An 11,623-nucleotide genomic window follows, 5' to 3' on the forward strand; every position below is an offset into this window, starting at 1 on the left:
GCAGCCCTGCCAACCTACCCTCCTGCTCCGCCGCCCTCCCTCCGAATGGCACTCCGCAGGCTCCGCCGCCCCGTCTGTGGCGGGCGAGGGGCGTTAGGCCTCGCGCCCATTGGGCGCCCTGCCTCCGTTAGCTCGAGCCGGATTGGACGCGGCCCGGGAACGGGCGGCGCGTCTGCCCAATCGCCGGCCTCTACTTTACCTGGAGGAGGGGAAGGGCAAGAAAAAGGAAGGGGTTGGTAGTTTGGAGCCGCTTTGTGCGGAGGGGGGAGGTTTGTAGGTGGCCGGGGGGGGGGGGGGTAGTCCGAGGTGGGAAAGTGGAAGTTTTCCTTTTGGGATGGATGGCCCTCTGTCCAAAGACCAAGCTGTTTTTACACGTGACAATGGATTGCTCAGATACCTGTTTGGGCTTTGCTTTCTCTCTCTTTGATTTGCATCCGCTTTCATTCAGAACTGGCAGAATGCAAGCAGATACCAGGCAGTGCCAATCCCGGGCAGCGTGATCTTAAGAAAATGTGTATATAACTTTTTAAAGAGGGGCACATACTTGACCTGAGTACAGGAGGTGCTTCAGTCATGAACACAATTTCTCTCAATTTATATCAACCCATCACTGATGTTTAAAATTGGAGCAGTCCAGATGTTTAGTACTGTATCCAACACTTACAATGCTCTTGAGTTGACCCATTGAAATTAATGGACGTGACTCATTTAGGCTTGTTAATTTCAATCGGTCTACTCCCAAGTAGAAATTAGCTGGATCCAATGTTTAAGCTAGAAAACTGCAGCATAATAGCCAGAGAATTATCTTTCTTGTAAAGTATAGGCCTATCCCAGTTTGCCTAGCTTAGCTGCACAGAAGCCCCCCACCACCACCAAACTCACCCAGACTCTCACTATAGGATATTTATTAAAGATTAGATCTTCATTCTAAACGTAGTTGCAAAAACGTTTTTTTTTTAAAGTTTTGTCTAAAAAGGTACAGCCAATTCATCACATAACCCAGTTTTTTTTTAAAAAAAATGTTTAATATACCTATTTGAAGTGCTTTTTTTAAAAAAAATGTTTAGAGGTACTCTTTTTCCTACTCATATTGAAATACTGCCCCTCAGTGAGGCCAAACTTAGATTCACAAAACGTTTAGGGGTATGCATACCCTGCATACCCCCAGAAAAAAGCACTGCCTATTTGTAAAAACTTTGTACGGCAGCATGTAGGAAGCTGCCCTATATTAAGTAAGGCCATTGGTCCATCTAGCTCAGCAGTGACAACACGGACTGGCAGTGGTTCCCTGCAGTTTCAGCCCTATCTGGAGAAGCTGCAGATAGGACCTGGGACCTTTTGCATGCAAGGCATCTGCCCTGTCACTGGGCTGCAGTCCTTTCCCATCATCAGACAGCTGCCAGAGCTCTGACATTACACAGATGCCTGTCCCAGGGTCCCCTTAAATTCACCCTCCAACATACAAGCACACTGATCAGCATCAGGTATGCCTTTTAATTTCCCATGATGCCCTACAGCAGCACTACGCTGAGCCTAGGGCTTGCCGATCGGAAGGTCAGCCGTTCGAATCCCCGTGTCAGGGTGAGCTCCTGTTGCTCAATCCCAGCTCCTGCCCACCTAGCAGTTCAAAAGCACGTCAAAGTGCAAGTAGATAAATACGGTAGGTACCGCTCCGGCGGGAAGGTAAATGGCGTTTCCGTGCATTGCTCTGGTTTGCCAGAAGCGGCTTAGTCATGCTAGCCACATGACCCGGAAGCTGCGGACAAACGCCGGCTCCATCGGCCTATAGAGCGAGATGAGCGCCGCAACCCCAGAGTCGGACATGACTGGACCTAATGGTCAGGGGTCCCTTTACCTAGTCCCTTAGCATGACCAGAGCACTGCTGCTACTAGGTAAGCCCACAAAGGCTCACTCACCTTAGGGTGGGATCTACTGATGTAGGAGGGTCCCACCTAAGGGCCCTTTGTTGAGAGTTTTTATATGGAGGCCCATTTAATCATGCAATTCCCTCATGTTGCAGATACAGATTTATATTTATTCTTTTTTTTTACCCATTTAAGAAAGAGCTTGACCACTTCATCTGCTCATCTGGCCAATAGGGAGCTACAGTAGCTGTCAGTCCACCCTTTTGCTGTGCCTGAGCCCTATAAGTTAGGAAAAGGCACAGAAGAAAGAATTGACTGATTCTATCCCGTGTAAAACGAGGCACGCTCAGGGGCTTATGAAACAAGAGCAGATGGATTCTCAGGAAGGGGAGATTTCTGTCTAAATTTTAGATGCTCAAGTGCCTTACCTTACAGCTGAGTTCCTGGACTTCTTCTGATCATACTTCTCTTCCCCGGCCCAAGCCCCACTCAATCGCATTAGCTGAGAGAAGGACTAACTTCCCTCACCAACCTCTTATTGGTCAGCAGCTGGTTATATTGCCACAGCTATATTGCTTTTCCCAACTACTGCTAATGGTGGGGAACAAGTTCTGTATTGGCAGAAAACCTGAAGGTGACATAGGCACAGGGCACACTGTGACATAGGGACAAACTGCTTAATGGTTGTAAGAGCGTTCATAGCCTCCTTTATCAGATGCTAGGGTACCATGGCATTCTTTGTCTAAAGATTGTCCATTATTCTAGAAAACCGCAGTCTCATTAAATGAATGGATGTTCCCTTATCTTCACAATTCACACCTCCATAGAACGTTATGGTATTTCTTATTTTGGACACAGCAAAACGTCTTTCATTTGTATTTATTCTGGCAACCCTGTTTCTACCTGCTGCTTTTCCTCTATGGAAATGGTTCTTCTCTTTATTTTAACTCTTAACTTTTAAATGTTTAGCTATAAGCCAGAAGACATTAGAATAAATCATGCTGAACTGCAAAATTTAGGAACTCTGAATCAACATTTAAGGGTGGTAGAATGAGATTTCATAGCTGAGACATGAATGGTTTGGAAAGAAACCAAGATTTTATCGCAGACTTAACAGTGCAATCCACTGCATGTTTATTCAGAAGCAGGCCCACTGTGTTCAATGGGACTTACTCCTGGGTTAAGTGTGCACAGCAATCTTCCCTCTTGTGGAACCAACTGGTAAAATGCACGGTTTTAACCCCACACTCAGAAGCACACACACACACACACAAAATACTCCAGCCTTGTTTCTATACTTCTATTTGGGTTGTTAATTTTGTTCAGAGGCCAAATTACCTCTGATAGAGAACTAATCAAATGTGAATAGTGGAATTGATTTGATAGTGCAGGTGAAAGGGTTGTTGTCAAAAATAAACAAAACATTAAAATTGAAAGATCTTGGGAAAATATCAGGAAAATGCAGCAGATGAAACTGATATGATATGTATCCCGCGTGTTTGCCTGTAACACCAGAAATTTAGAAGCCTTATCCTACAAAGATGTCATTGGCATCAGTATGTTTAAGCACACCAAAAAGCACTGCATTCTTGGTGGTAATAACAATACTGTAGCATATAGCTCAATCTAAAAAGTCATAGTTTAGCTGAGATCCTTTGATGGGGGGGGTGGAACCCATTGATCTGAAACACTGTTAAATACAGGCAGGAAGTTTACTTGTTGGCAACTGCAAGTAAGTGTGTGAGGAGAGGAAAACAGAAAGTTCATTTCATTTAACATTTAATTAGTATTTTTATTTCACTGGAGTGGGGTAAGAAAATCCTACATGATCCCCATTTCTGATCGTTCCGCCTTTATATGGAGCCAAAAATCCAAGGCTTTCACAGCATAGCTTGCAAACCACTTTAGGAATATTCAAAACTGCTAAAAATTCAAAATGACAGGTGGTATAGAAGCGGAAGTTATAATGACTGTTTTGACTGTGTGTTGCATACATTCCTCTTTACAGATTTAGTATAATCACTAATTAGCTATAATAGTTTATAATTGCATCAACAGAATGTAATGGATCTCTGTTATATAATTAATCCTACCCTTAAGGTAAGTTGTTTATATGATACGTGCTGTTTTCCCCCAAATGTTTCTCCTTCAGTGACTTGTGTTCTTGTTCAGTATCTGGCCACCCAGTGCAACGGGCAAGGATATAAAGAGAGTGAGTGATATATCTGATCTCTCGTTGCATAACATGAGTTGTGTTTGCAAGGGTTATGTCCCCATATCATCTCCAACAACAGCAACAAGACCAATATGTAAAAATGAGTATTGTTTCTTAGATAAAGTACTAGGCTTAGACATAGAAGTCCAGTGTCTTTTACTTCTTCACCTGTAAAAAAAAGAAAAGAAAAAAGGAATAAGTACGTATTTTACAAAGTTGTTGCAAGGCTGATGATTCCAAGGTATTTACTGCCCTTGAATTAGTGTTAAAACCTTTTTTGTTGTTGTTGTTTAAATAGGCTTTTAAAAGCTTGACTTTACCAACTAGTCTTCATTGCTCTGCTTTTGATATTTTATTGCTGCTTTAAAAAAAAACAAAATCAGCCTGTCTCTGCCTCCTGATCTGCCATTGTGCTTTGCATGCAGAACGTCCCAGGTTCAATCCCTAGCATTTTCAAGCAGGGCCTGAAATGCTGGCGATCCAGTGCCAGTCATTACTGAATCCAATCGTCTCACTCATTATAAGACAGCTTCCTATGCTCTTATAGTTTTCTGATTTCTAGTTTTACTGTGTGTTGTGTTGTTTGCAGGGAGTTGCCTGGAACTTGTATGAGGAGAGCCAGTGTATAAAATAATATAATTAAATAATAACTAGTGAAGACCCATGACACACTGCAGAAGGAACAAAGATAAGGCAGGAAGAGGAACCTAATAGCGATAGAAAACACACTAGCTGTTGTCCAAGCGGAAAGTCACGATGGGTACCAGCATGTATGTGATGGGCCAATCAAGAGGTGCCTAACTAACACTATAAGTAAGAATGATCCATGTTGCACCTTCATCTGTCAATAACATTTTGCAGGTGAAAAATAATAATAAAAAAAATTGTCCAGTAGCACTTTAGACCAACTAAGTTTGTTCTGGTATAAGCTTTCGTGTGCATGCACACTTCTTCAGACCAACATGGCTACCTACCTGAATTTTGCAGGTGGTGATGAAGGGGTCAGCTTCAGTATGTTAAAATTTGGATTTCAGTATGTGACACAGGCTGCAATCCTTACATGGGAGCAAACTCCATTGAACACAGCAGGGTGTAGCTCGAAGTAAACATGATTGAGCTTTAATGCTATCTCCCCACTTCCCCATAAAACCCTCCACATAAAGCTGTATGTATAAAGCTATATAATATTTAATAAACTTAAATACCTGTACTGTATTAGGAACACAGAATGTTCAGAATGGAACACAAAACTGTCTGTCTGGCTTTGGAAATTCAGAAGTTGCCAAAGGTAAAGCATAAGAGATCTGACAAAGGAAGCTGTGGTAGGACAAGGAATTTCCAAAATGAAAAACGAACAGAGGCTGTCATTTTCTTTTATGCAGAAAAGTGGAGGGAGACAGATTTGCAAAAAGGACTGCATGCACCTTCCTAAGGGTGGGATTTTCTGCTTGTGAGAAGATCAGGATGTCAGCAGTAAGATTAATTATTTGGCTCTAATTGCAAATATGATTATTTATATCATAGAATCACAGCAGAACAAAGCTTTTCAACTTGCCCCATCTTTTAAAATGATGGTGGGGTGATTAGTCATTAGGAAATCTTATGAGCTATAATAAGCAGTGGCATGATGCTTACTTAAGTGTTCCCCAGCATTTGTGTGGGAGCTGATTAATATGGAGGCAGCTATCAAAAAGTTGTGGGTTGGAGCGTTCTTTCATCTTATACGTGTGTTTAGAGGAAGACTAGAAGACAATTTCTTATAAGAATAAAGTTATTCCAGAGTTCAAAGCTTTTGCTGAAAGTATGCAAGTTTAATTCCAGTGAGATGTTCATCTTGTCTTCAGCTGATGCATCAGCTCTCTATTTCCACACTATTTATTGTGAGAAACAGAATGTCACTATGACAAACACCTGTCAATAGAAATTTTACAGGAAAGTCATTAACATGTTACCCAGTTTGTTTGTTTATTCCTAGCCCGTTACTTTTCACAATACCTGCATTTTAATTTATCTAGTTTACGTTGCTATTAACGAGTCCTACAGCCATCCTGTGCATTTTCCACTTGTATATCCTATTAACAAACAAGACAAGCTGCTTATGTTGCTATATAGCAATCTAGCCATTTTGCCTATTTGCTAATAGCATGCAAAAGTGGAGAACATTGCACCCAACACCACTGGTGTACAGCCTCTGTAGGCTAACTAAATAAAGTTAGCTACCCCTGCATCCCACATTGTTTTTTTCTCACAGACATTCCCTGAACGATGGGAAAGCCTACCCTTAATTAAAGTACTCTTTAGAATAGACTTCTTCTTCATGGCCAGACTGTGATCCTCAGCACTTGATCAAGGCAAATACCTGATATGGCCAGTGATGTGTTTTGGAGGGTGTTATCCATGTTCCAATAATATTTCCCTTAAACTTACCTTTTTTGACAGTCTCTCTTTTAGGAATGTCAGCAGCAGCAATACCTTGCCAAGTCCAAGTGGGAACTAAGAGCTCTCTAGGTCATAAAAGTGGAATCTGAAGGTGACCCTCAAAGAAAATAACTAGTTCTTCAAACACTATGGTGCCCCCATGTGTGTGCCTTATGCGTGCATGAAAACATAAGAGAAGCCACGCTGGAGAAGAATTAGCAGTCTATTCTAAACCAATGACTTGTTCTTCATAATGGCCCACCATATGCCTCTGGAAAGCTCATTAGGACATGAAGGGAATACCCCTGTTCTGTTTGCTGTTGCAGAAACTAGTGGTTGCATTGTGACTGGCAACCACTGACAGAACAGTTTTCATCTGTGAATCCACAGTTCAGAATCTCCAGAAGTGGTTGCACTACAACTGCCATCATCCTTAGCCATCTTAGTGGTCAAGGATGACGGGACAATATCTGGGGGTCCAATAACACTGGCCTAATCCTGCTTTAAGATAATGGCCTTCACCACATCTTGTGTTAGTGGATTCCATAAATTATGCACAATGTAAAGTTCTTTGCCTGTCTCATATCTCTTACCAATTTATTTCATTGTAGGATCCCAGGTTATTGGGAATTATTTGGAGGACCTTCTATTGATCTTCTCCACAACTTGCTTAGTATTGTCACCCTCTTTCACAAAAAGAAATCCACTCCTCCAAACATTCTAGACCCTTTCTTTCCCCATGGTGATTTTGGCTTGTCAATAGATCTATGCTGGTTTCCAAGACCTCCAGCAGATGAGGCTTATATCTCACTACCTCCCGTTTGGTTGAAAGTACCTGTCTCCATGAGAAACAATATAAGGCTGACCTTCTCCAGCCTATTTACATCATAAGAGGTTCTTTTGTTGCTAACCCCACGGATGTCGAGAGCGTCACTCTTGTGCAAAACAGCTTTTGTTACTTGGTAACATTTCCAGATATCATAGGGGAGAGTCAAAATGACATAAGACTGAAATTCAACAGCATTTAAACAAACAAAAAAAGCTACATAAGGGAATTCAAAATACGGAACAGGCTGTTGTATTGCACTTGTCATCAAACCACCCACTTCCTTTTCATAACCACGCTACACACCTGTGCATATAGAAATAACTGTGAGAAAAGGGCATCTTTCTTTTCTTCAGGCTTTGTTGCACTCAACATTTCATTTTATTTGTAAAAGCTGTGCAGCAAACAGGTTCTTGATTTCTTTTTTAAAAAAGTGGCATGGGTATTGTACAAACGCTCCCAGGAAGGAAGATGCTTATAATGTTCACATCATGCGGCTTTCAATGGCAGAAGCAACTGTGTGCATTTAATGCAGCAATTAGTAACTCACAAAGATGATGAGAAAATAATATAATATACTCTCGCAAACTGCTCTTCCACTTTTCTTTTCTGGAAAGATTACAAACTGAAACATGAATGGGTTTTTTCACCCACTACTACCACCTTGCCCTGCTGAGCCATTTCACATACTTAATGGTGGCATTCGACTTCCAACAGCCCAAGCCAGCATAGCCACAGGTCAGGGAGGAGAGGAGCTGTGGTTCAGTATAATCGGGGAAAGCACCACATTGGCTACCCCTGCAACATGCTGACGCCCTCAGGCTCACAGTTATTTGCATTCCTGTGTAGAGGAAGTACATGCAGATCTATTGACATGCAATTGCTGCAAAGTGACACAGTTACCGTGTATATATAATTGAAGCCACCTTGACTGATGTCTGCCAGTTCACACTTACTTGGAGTAAATAGGGCAAGAATCAGAAGTATGATTCTTCTCTCTGTGTCAGAAAATTTCACAACTTGTCCTTAACAACCAGACACTGCAGACTTGGTATAGTATCCCCTCCATTATTATTGTGAAGTTGGCACTAGAGACGCAGGGCTCATTGTCACAAGCTGAAACTGTGCTCCCCGCAGTTTGCATTTTCCTGTCTGCAGGCCTAGGGGAATGCAGGATATATGGACATGCAAATTAAAATGACACTTAAGAGTGTTCTGACTATCAACAGGGGACCCTGGGGAGACCCTGCCTCCCATGTATGCATATAAATAAACCGCCCAACTCACAATAAAAGCTTAAACAGGATTCATCTGAATTACAAGGCTACTTGAACAGAAATGGGGGGGGGGATATTTATTTATTTTTAGAGTATAAGTACAAGCACTCAGGGAGTAAGTGAACTGCTTCAAGTTCCGTTTTTGGACTACTTCTGTTGCTCTAATCAAAAAGAATTATATAAAGAGCCTAGTAGACTGCAAAGTTCCCGGGATACATCAGAGAGCCTCCTAAAATAGAACAGTACTAACAGGATTAGATTGCTACTTCTCAGTAGTATTTGCTCTTCTAGACCCAGGGGAAATGAATCAGTTGATCTTAACATGTAGATTTGTCTATCTCTACATAAAATTAATATATGTCATCCCCTCAGAGTTTGCTTCACCTTCTCTAGAGCCCTCGAAGTGAGGCTCTTGCAGCTAAATTTGTTGGGGAAATATTAGAACTACACTGAGGAGACTTGTTCTGAGGTAGTGAACCAGGTTAAGGAATCTTGACACTTCTTTCAACTGCATCCTTTGTAGGAAAAGGCATTATGGAATCTTCCTTCCAAATCACTTCCTCGTTGTGATCTCAGTTAATAGATCCATGTCTCATTGTGCAACACACTGAATGAAGCACATCAGTTCCTTGCAAAATCATTTGGACTAAGGCCTAGTGTACAGTGGTACCTCAGGTTACAGACGCTTCAGGTAACAGACTCCGCTAACCCAGAAATAACGCTCCAGGTTAAGAACTTTGCTTCAGGTTGAGAACAGAAATCATGCTCTGGTGGCGCAGCGGCAGCAGGAGGCCCCATTAGCTAAAGTGGTGCTTCAGGTTAAGAACAGTTTCAGGTTAAGAACGGACCTCCAGAACAAATTAAGTTCTTAACCCGAGGTACTACTGTAATTGGGAATCAGAATTTACCGGTAAAGAGTTTGATTGATTACTCAGCTTCATTGGATGACCCCAAGTTCTAATATTATGAGAAAAGGATGAAAACTTACTTTCCTCCACAGTATGCATGATGTTATACACTTCTATCATGTTGCTTCGCCTTTGCTTGCCTACAGTCCTTGGATGATTTCCACCTTTTGACCCTCTGCTTCTTGTATGTTCTTCCACACAAATCTTAAAATAATGGAAGAGCAGATGCAAGCCAATATTATGTCATGACATAGATGCTGAAAATTCGAACATCCTTCTTTGAGGGCTACTTTGTAAAAACAGAACAAAACACCCTTAAATAATACTTGATGGTGGTCAAACAGGGCAATTACTTGATCCAGTTTGCAGTGATGCTGTTATTTACATGATGTTCATTGGCCTTAGTCATGGTATTTAAAGAGCAGCAGACACTGGCTTTGAAATGAGTTATGTCTCTTGCTTGGAACAAGATCCTTGACCATTACATAAAGCATCCTCATTTTTTGATGCACTTCAATGAGCTCAGTGTTCTTTGTTGCAATAATGCATAATCAATACCGCCCACTTTAAAAGTCAGAAATTCCAGAGAACGGCAGTTAAAATAAATTATTTTTGACTGGAAATGTTAAACTCTTTAATCACGGGAAAGAGTTCTACACATGTAGAATCCACAGTCCTACAATGTAAAATCCTGCCATCCAGGTCTTCTGAATCCAGTGCACCTTTTCTCTGGTGTTGAAACAATAGCAAAGGTGACTATTAAGCACTTTGAACAGGGATAGTGCTGTGGAACTGTAATTTAGGTTCTTGAAGTGTTTTTGAGAGATTTGAAATGAATGAATATTTGGATCCGGAAACTATAATTGCTGCACCTACGATTTATATTAAATAAGGGGTAGGATACCGTTTTTCAGCTGTATGGCCACATTGCCTTATGGGCAAAACTCTGAGGGCTGCAAGCCAGTGGTGGGCGGGAACATATACAAAACAGTGGGTGGGCCCAGAAGCAAAACTGGGCGGAGCAACAGATGTGACTCTTATCTGTGCACAGTAGGCTACATTCCAGCCATGCAAAGGACAATGGTATCTAGCTACCCACAACTCCATCCTCCTTTAGGGCAGGCAGTAAGTGTTATTTCAGTTCAAGGACACATAACAGCCAGGAAAATCACTCAAGGTGGATGGATGCATTAGCTGGCACACTAAAGCCTAGAAAGTTCTAAAGTTCTATTTCCTTTTATAGTATTTCTCTCCCTCGAACACTTCATTTTGCCTTTACAGTTTGGAATTAGGCATTAACTAGGTACAATAAAATAGATTACCTACTGACTTAACCACATGAGGCAATTTACACATTCCTTTAAATTAGATGTCAGAAAACTCTCTGCAGAGGGCTGGAACCTAAGCTCTGGTCCACCTGACGCAGAACAAGGGAGAACAGACACACTTTCATTAACAAAGGTGTGACACACTTAAAATTGCTGTACAAATAGCACTTGTGGTATCCAAGCAGCAGAGGACAAAGAAAAACGCAGAAACAGTTTGATCTGCCTATGAAACTCACAATACGTCTGCAGTTTTAGACCAGGACTGGGGCTCGAATTCACTGGGTGACCTTAAGCAAGTCTACCTAGCTAACAAAAAATAAAAAATAAATGGGGAATGGGAAGAGAATCAAGTATGGCTCTCAGAAGACCTTGGAGAAAGGGGTAAGGTAAAAATGCTATACATTAGTGGTTCTCAAATGTGTCTTTTTTGTGGATCATTTGAACATTGCTTGGGGGTGGGGTCTTGATGGACCACTCAAACTTCATTAAAAAAAATCTATAGAAACTAATTCAAATTTTAATAACCTTGTTGTTGTTGTTGTTCAGTCGTGTCCGACTCTTCATGACCCCATGGACTAGATCACGCCAGGCACCCCTATCCTCCACTGCCTCCCGCAGTTTGGCCAAACTCATGCCAGTCGCTTCGAGAACACTGTCCAACCATCTCATCCTCTGTCGTCCCCTTCTCCTTGTGCCCTCCATCTTTCCCAACATCAGGGTCTTTTCCAGGGAGTCTTCTCTTCTCATGAGGTGGCCAAAGTACTGGAGTCTCAACTTCAGGACCT

Source organism: Lacerta agilis, chromosome 12 (genome assembly GCF_009819535.1).
Source record: "Lacerta agilis isolate rLacAgi1 chromosome 12, rLacAgi1.pri, whole genome shotgun sequence".
Taxonomy (NCBI): Eukaryota; Metazoa; Chordata; class Lepidosauria; order Squamata; family Lacertidae; genus Lacerta; species Lacerta agilis.